The sequence below is a fragment of the Anolis sagrei genome, chromosome X, assembly GCF_037176765.1.
Source record: "Anolis sagrei isolate rAnoSag1 chromosome X, rAnoSag1.mat, whole genome shotgun sequence".
In the NCBI taxonomy this organism is placed as follows: Eukaryota; Metazoa; Chordata; class Lepidosauria; order Squamata; family Dactyloidae; genus Anolis; species Anolis sagrei.
In genome coordinates, this window is record NC_090034.1 from 103655953 (window position 1) to 103663024 (window position 7072).

The 7072-nt window shown below is 28.4% G+C and overlaps 1 protein-coding gene across 2 annotated transcripts in view; it reads left to right on the forward strand.

The window, feature by feature from the left end:
• The first annotated feature begins 460 nt into the window (after nt 1–460).
• Nucleotides 461–7072, forward strand: part of LOC137094973 (CAP-Gly domain-containing linker protein 3) — a 42726-nt gene continuing 36114 nt past the window's right edge. Inside the window, exon 1 of one of the 2 annotated variants that reach the window (XM_067461052.1) lies at nt 461–603. The gene's annotated coding sequence lies outside the window, so the exon portion shown is untranslated. The remainder of the gene's footprint in view (nt 604–7072) is intronic. The other variant, XM_067461053.1, reaches the window with a different exon arrangement.

Genomic DNA, 7072 nt, shown 5'->3' on the forward strand with positions numbered 1-7072 from the left:
ATGATAATATACCTGGCACTTATTGCAAGGGACGCAGGAAGGGATGCAGAATAGGAAAAATAGATGGAAATATCAGGGAGGGATTCCCAAACGCAAAGCATTTTGCATTTCAGATACTCAATGTGTGCAAAATGATAGCACGATATTATACCTGGCACTTATTGCAAGGCACCTGCAAAGGATGCAGAAAGAGATGCAGAATAGGAAAAATAGATAGAAATATCAGGGAGGGATTCCCAAATGCATAGCATTTTGCATTTCAGATACTCAATGTGTACAAAATTATAGCACGATATTGTATCTGGCACTTATTTCAAGGGACGTAGGAAGGGATGGGATTGCAAAATCCAAAGCATTTTGCATTTCAGGCCCATTTCCTTTGCTTTGCCGTGGCTTTGGCCTGCCTTCCCCCCTCCTTTTGCCAAGGAGGCGGGGATGGGGAGCGGAGTGGTGCTGATGCTGCGCATGAGCCGGAGCGGATGCTGCTGATGCTGCTGATGCTGAGACGCCTCCATCACCACCACCACCACCATCACCACCGCCTCTCTGCATCCGTCTCTCCATCCCTGCCTGGGAATCCTCGCCTCCTTCCCTTTTTCCCAGGTAAGGCTTCAGTCCTGGAGGGGTCTCCTCCTGGAAGGGGGTCTTTTCCCCCCCTTTCCCCCAGGAATGGCTGCATCCCTCCCTGGCAAGGCCTGCATCTCCATCCATCCATCTCCATCCTTTCAAGGAGGCCCCCTCCTCTTCTTTGCGCATCCTCTCTGCCTGGCTGCACATACAGAGGGTCTCCAAGGAAAGACCCCCGTCTTCCCATTTCTCCAACCTGGACCACCCCACTGGACCCCTCTTCCCAGACTCAAAGGGCCCACACCACACCCCTTGACCCCATTTTTCCCGTCTCCAGACTGGATTCATGATTATTTCTCGCTCCATGTCTCAATGTTTTCGCCCCACTCCCCCTCCCATAATGTATCTATTATCTTCCACATTGTTTCCAGTATCTCTCTCCCATATTTCCTGTGTCTCCTTCCCAGATTACTAGTATCCCTCCCCCATATTATTTCCAAAATCCCATATTATTCCTTATATCCCTCTCCCATATTTCCTGTATCTCCTTCCCATATAATTTCCAATATTTTCCATATTATTCCCAGTATCCCTCTCCCATATTTCCAATATCCCTACCATATTATTTCCAATACTCTTTCCTATATTTCCAATATCCCCTCCCATATTATTCTTCTCCCATATTTCCTGTATTTCCTTCCCAGATTCCTAATATCTCTCCCCCATATTTACAATATCTATCTCCCATATTATTTCCCATATTTCCAATATCCTTCCCATATAATTCCCATACTATTTCCAGTATATTTCTAACATATCGCCCATATTATTCCCAATATCCCTCTCCCATATGTCCTGTATCTCCTTCCCATATAATTCCGGATATTTCCCATATTATTCCCAGTACCCCCCTCCCACATTCCCAATATCCTTCTCCCATATTATTTCCAATATTTTCCATATTATTCCCAGTATCCCTCTGCCATATTTCCTGTATCTCTCCCCCAGATTCCTAATATCTCTCTCCCATATTTCCAATACATCTGTCTCCCATATTATTTCCAATATCCTTCCCATATTATTCTCAATATCTACTTCCCATACTATTTCCAGTACCTCCCATATTTCTAATATCTCTCCCATATTATTCCTTATATCCCTCTCCCATATTTCCTATATCTCCTTCCCATATAATTTCCAATATTTCCCATATTATTTCCAATATCTCCCTCCCATATTCCCAATATCCTTCTCCCATATTATTTCCAGTATCTCCCATATTATTCCCAGTATCCCTCTCCCATATCTCCTGTATTTCCTTCCCAGATTTCTAATATCTCCCTCCCACATTTACAATTATTCCTTATACCCCTCTCCCATATTTCCTGTATCTCCTTCCCATATCATTACCAATATTTCCCATATTATTTCCAATACCCACCTTCCAGATTCCCAATAAACTTCTCTCATATTATTTCCAGTATCTTCCATGTTATTTCCAGTATCTCACTCCCAGATTCCCAGTATATATCTCCCATATTATTTCCCGTATTTCCAATATTCTTCCCATATTATTCCCAATACCTACTTCCCATACTATTTCCAGTATCTCCCTCCCATATTTCGAATATCTCTCCCTTATTATTCCCAATATCCCTCTCATATATCCTGTATCTCCTTCCCATATAATTCCCAATATTTCCTATATTATCCCCAATATCTCCATCCCATATTCCCAATATCCTTCTCTCATATTATTTCCAGTATCTTCCATATTATTTCCAGTATCTCTCCCCCAGATTCCCAGTATCTCTCTCCTATATTTACAATATCTCTCTCCCATATTTACAATACCTGTATCCCATATTATTTCCCATATTTCCAATATCCTTCCCATATAATTTCCAATATTTCCCATATTATTTCCAATATCCCCTCCCACATTCCCAATATCCTTCTCCCATATTATTTCCAGTATCTTCCATATTATTTCCAGTATCCCTCTCCCATATTTCCTGTATCTCCTTCCCATATAATTCCCAACATTTCCCATACTATTCCCAATATCCCCTCCCACATTCCCAATATACTTCTCCCATATTATTTCCAGTATCTTCCATATTATTTCCAGTATCCCTCTCCCATATTTCCTGTATCCCTATATAATTCCCAATATTTCCCATATTATTTCCAATATCCCCCTCCCATATTCCCAATATCCTTCTCCATATTATTTCCAGCATCTTCCATATTATTTCCAGTATTTCCTGTATCCTTCCCATATAATTTCCAATATTTCCCATATTATTCCCAATATATCCCTCCCATATTCCCAATATCCTTCTCCCATATTATTTCCAGTATTTCTCTCCCATATTTCCTGTATCTCCTTCCCATATAATTTCCAATATTTCCCATATTATTCCCAATATCCCTCTCCCATACTTCCTGTATCTCCTTCCCAGATTCGTAATATCTCTCTGCCGTATTTCCAATATCTATCTCCCATATTCTTTCCCACATTTCCAATATCCTTCCCATATAATTCCCAATATCTACTTCCCATATTATTTCCAGTATCCCCCTCCCATATTCCTAATATCTCTCCCATATTATTCCTTATACCCCTCTCCCATATTTCCTGTATCTCCTTCCCATATAATTCCCAATATTTCCCATATTATTCCCATTATCCCCCTCCCACATTTCCAATATCCTTCTCCCATATTATTTCCAGTCTTTCCCATATTTCTAACATCCCTCCCATATAATTTCCAATGCCTTCCTTCTTTATTTTCCAATACCTCCCACCTGTGTTTCCAATATCCCTCTCCCATTTTATTTCCAATCTCCTTCTCCCATAATATTTGCCATATAGCAGCAGCAACAACAACAACAACAATAACAATCTACTCAGAAAAGAAACCATTGCCATGACCGTAGTTGCACACGGAAATGCAGGAAAATAAATAGCAGGTGGAAGGAAAACCTTGCATGCATTATAGAATAATGGTTAGCAAAGAAAATGTTGGATAATATTATTATCATTATCATTACAATTATTAATATTATTTTGTTTTATTGTTTTATGATATTATTTTTATTATTTGTATTATTATTTTGTTTTATTCTTTTATTATTATATGATTATTATATTTTATTAATTGTATTATTATTTTGTTTAATTATGATATTATATATATAATTTATGATATGATTATGATATATTATTATTATTATTATTCAGAAATGATTATCATCAATAAAATCATATTATTATGATAATTTATTGATTTTGTTGTTATTTTATCATTTTATTGTGATATTATATTTTATCATTGCTATTTTTATTTTATTTTTATTATGATATAATCATTGAAATTATATGATGATGATATATTATTATTATTATTTTATTATTATTATGTTTTATTATGATGATATTATTATGATGCATTATTTTTATTGTTTTATTAAATGAAATTATATGATGATATGTTCTTGTTTTATTAATAATTTGTTTTATATTATAACATAATATAATAATATAACAATAATATAATATTATTATATTTTATTACTATTATTTTGTTTTATTGTTTTATTTTTATATTATTACATCATTAACATTATATTATTATATTTTCTTTTATTCTTATTTTATTGTCTTAATAAATTATTATTATGATATTTTATTATTTTATTATTAATTTATTTAATTGTTTTATTATATTATCATCACCATTGTTTCATTATATTATATTTTATAATTATTATTGAGTTTTATTGTTTTATTCTGATATTATTACATCATTAACATTATATTGTTATATTTAGTTTTCTTATTTTATTGTGTTATGATATTATTATGATATTTTATTATTTTTATTATTAATGTATTTCATTGTTTTATTATGATATATCACCATAATCAAAATTATATTATTATATATTTTTATTATTATTATATTACTATTGCCATCATTAAAAATATATTATTATGCTATGATATTATTTTTATTATCATTTTGTTTTTATTATGATATTATTATTATCACCACCATCATTAAAATTATATTATTATTATATTATATTATTTTGTTTTATCCTGATATTATTACATCGTTAACATTATCTGATTATATTTTGTTTTATTCCTATTTTATTCTCTTATTATTATATTATTATAATATTTCATTTTTTATTATTAATTTATTTCATTGTTTTATTATGACATATCACCATAATCAAAATTATATCATATTTATTATTTTTATATTACTATCATCATCATCATTAAAAAAATTATTATGATATATTATTATTTGTATTATTTTGTTTTTATTATGATATTATTATTATCACCATCATTAACTTTATATGATTATATTTTGTTTTATTCTTATTTTATTGTCTTATGATGTTATTATATTTTATTATTTTTATTATTAATTTATTGCATTGTTTTATTATGATATATCACCATCAAAATTATATTATTATTATTATTATATTACTATCGCCATCATTAAAATTATATTATTATGCTATGTTATTATTTTTATTATCATTTTGTTTTTATTATGATATTATTATTATCACCACCATCATTAAAATTATATTATGATGATATATTATTATTTTTATTATCATGTTGTTTTTATTATGATATTATTACCCCATCATCAAAATTATATTATTATATTTATTATTATTATTATATTACTATCATCATCATTAAAATTATATTATTATGATATGTTATTATTTTTATTATCATTTTGTTTTTATTATCATATTATTATTATTATTATCACCATCATCAAAATTATATTATTATATTTATTATTATTATTATTATATTACTATCGCCATCATTAAAATTATATTATTATGATATGCTATTATTTTTATTATTATTTTGTTTTTATTATGATATTATTATTATCACCACCATCATTAAAATTATATTATTATATTTATTATTATTATTATTATTATTATTATTATTATACTATTGCCATAATTAACATTATATTATTATGATATGTTATTATTTTTATTATTATTTTGCTTTTATTATGATATTATTATTATTATCACAATCATTAAAATTATATTATTATTATTATTATTTTATGATATTATTTTGTTGTATTGTTTTATTATGATATTATTATATTTTACCCTATTAAACACTAAAAAGACGTATATGTTGGACCACCTCCTGCTCTATTAATATGCATTCACATTGCAGGTTGTGGATCAAGCGAGCCGTACTGCACGCCGTCCCATTGAATTCCCGTAATACGTGGGAAGGAAAGAGGGATATGTGTCCCGGTTTCTGGGCGCACGCATGCCTTTGCCATAAATAGCCCGTGCCCACACGGTTAGGGAACTCCCTTCTGCTCAAAATACATTTATGCCTTTCCGGCGTCTGCTAAAAACATATTTATTTGGATAGGCTTTGGAGTGTTTCATTGCTGCGGATCCTTTGCATTGGCTCGATTGTTTTGCAGCAGACGTTTCTAATGCATTGCTATAGATCTTTTTGAGATAGGCTTATGTGCCGATGTAGAGGGGAATTGTTCTGAGCTTGGAAGAGGAAATACTGCATATTATTATTATTATTATTATTATTGCTGCTGTTGTTATATTTATATATTATTATATTTAATATATTTTATCATTATTGCTATATAATGGGAATTATTATTACTGCTGTTGTTATATTTTATATATTATTATATTTATTATATTCTTATTGTTATTGTCAATGCAAATTATTATTATTATTATTATTATTATTATTGCTGTTGTTATATTTTATATATTATTATATTTATTATATTGTTATTTTTGCTATTATTACATACTGGGAATTATTATCATTTTCCTTATTATTATTAATGTTAATAATAATATAATTATTATTGTTGTTGATATCATTATTATTGCTGTTGTTATATTTTATATATTATTATATTTATTACATTCTTATCATTATTGCTATATAATGGGAATTAATATTATTATTTATATATTTATATATTATTATATTTATAATATTCTTATTGTTATTGTCAATGCAAATTATTATTATTATTATTGTCAAATTATATAAATAATATTATTATTTATATATTTATATATTATTATATTTATTATATTCTTATTATTGCTATATAATGGGAATTATTATTATTATTGCTGTTGTTATATTTTATGTATTATTATATTTATTATATTCTTATTGTTATTAACAATTAATGCAAATTATCATTTTTATTATTATTACTGCTGTTGTTATATTTTATATATTATTATATTTATTATATTCTTATCATTATTGCTATATAATGGGAATTATTATTACTGCTGTTGTTATATTTTATATATTATTATATTTATTATATTCTTATTGTTATTGTCAATTAATGCAAATTATTATTATTATTATTATTATTATTATTGCTGTTGTTATATTATATATATTATTATATTT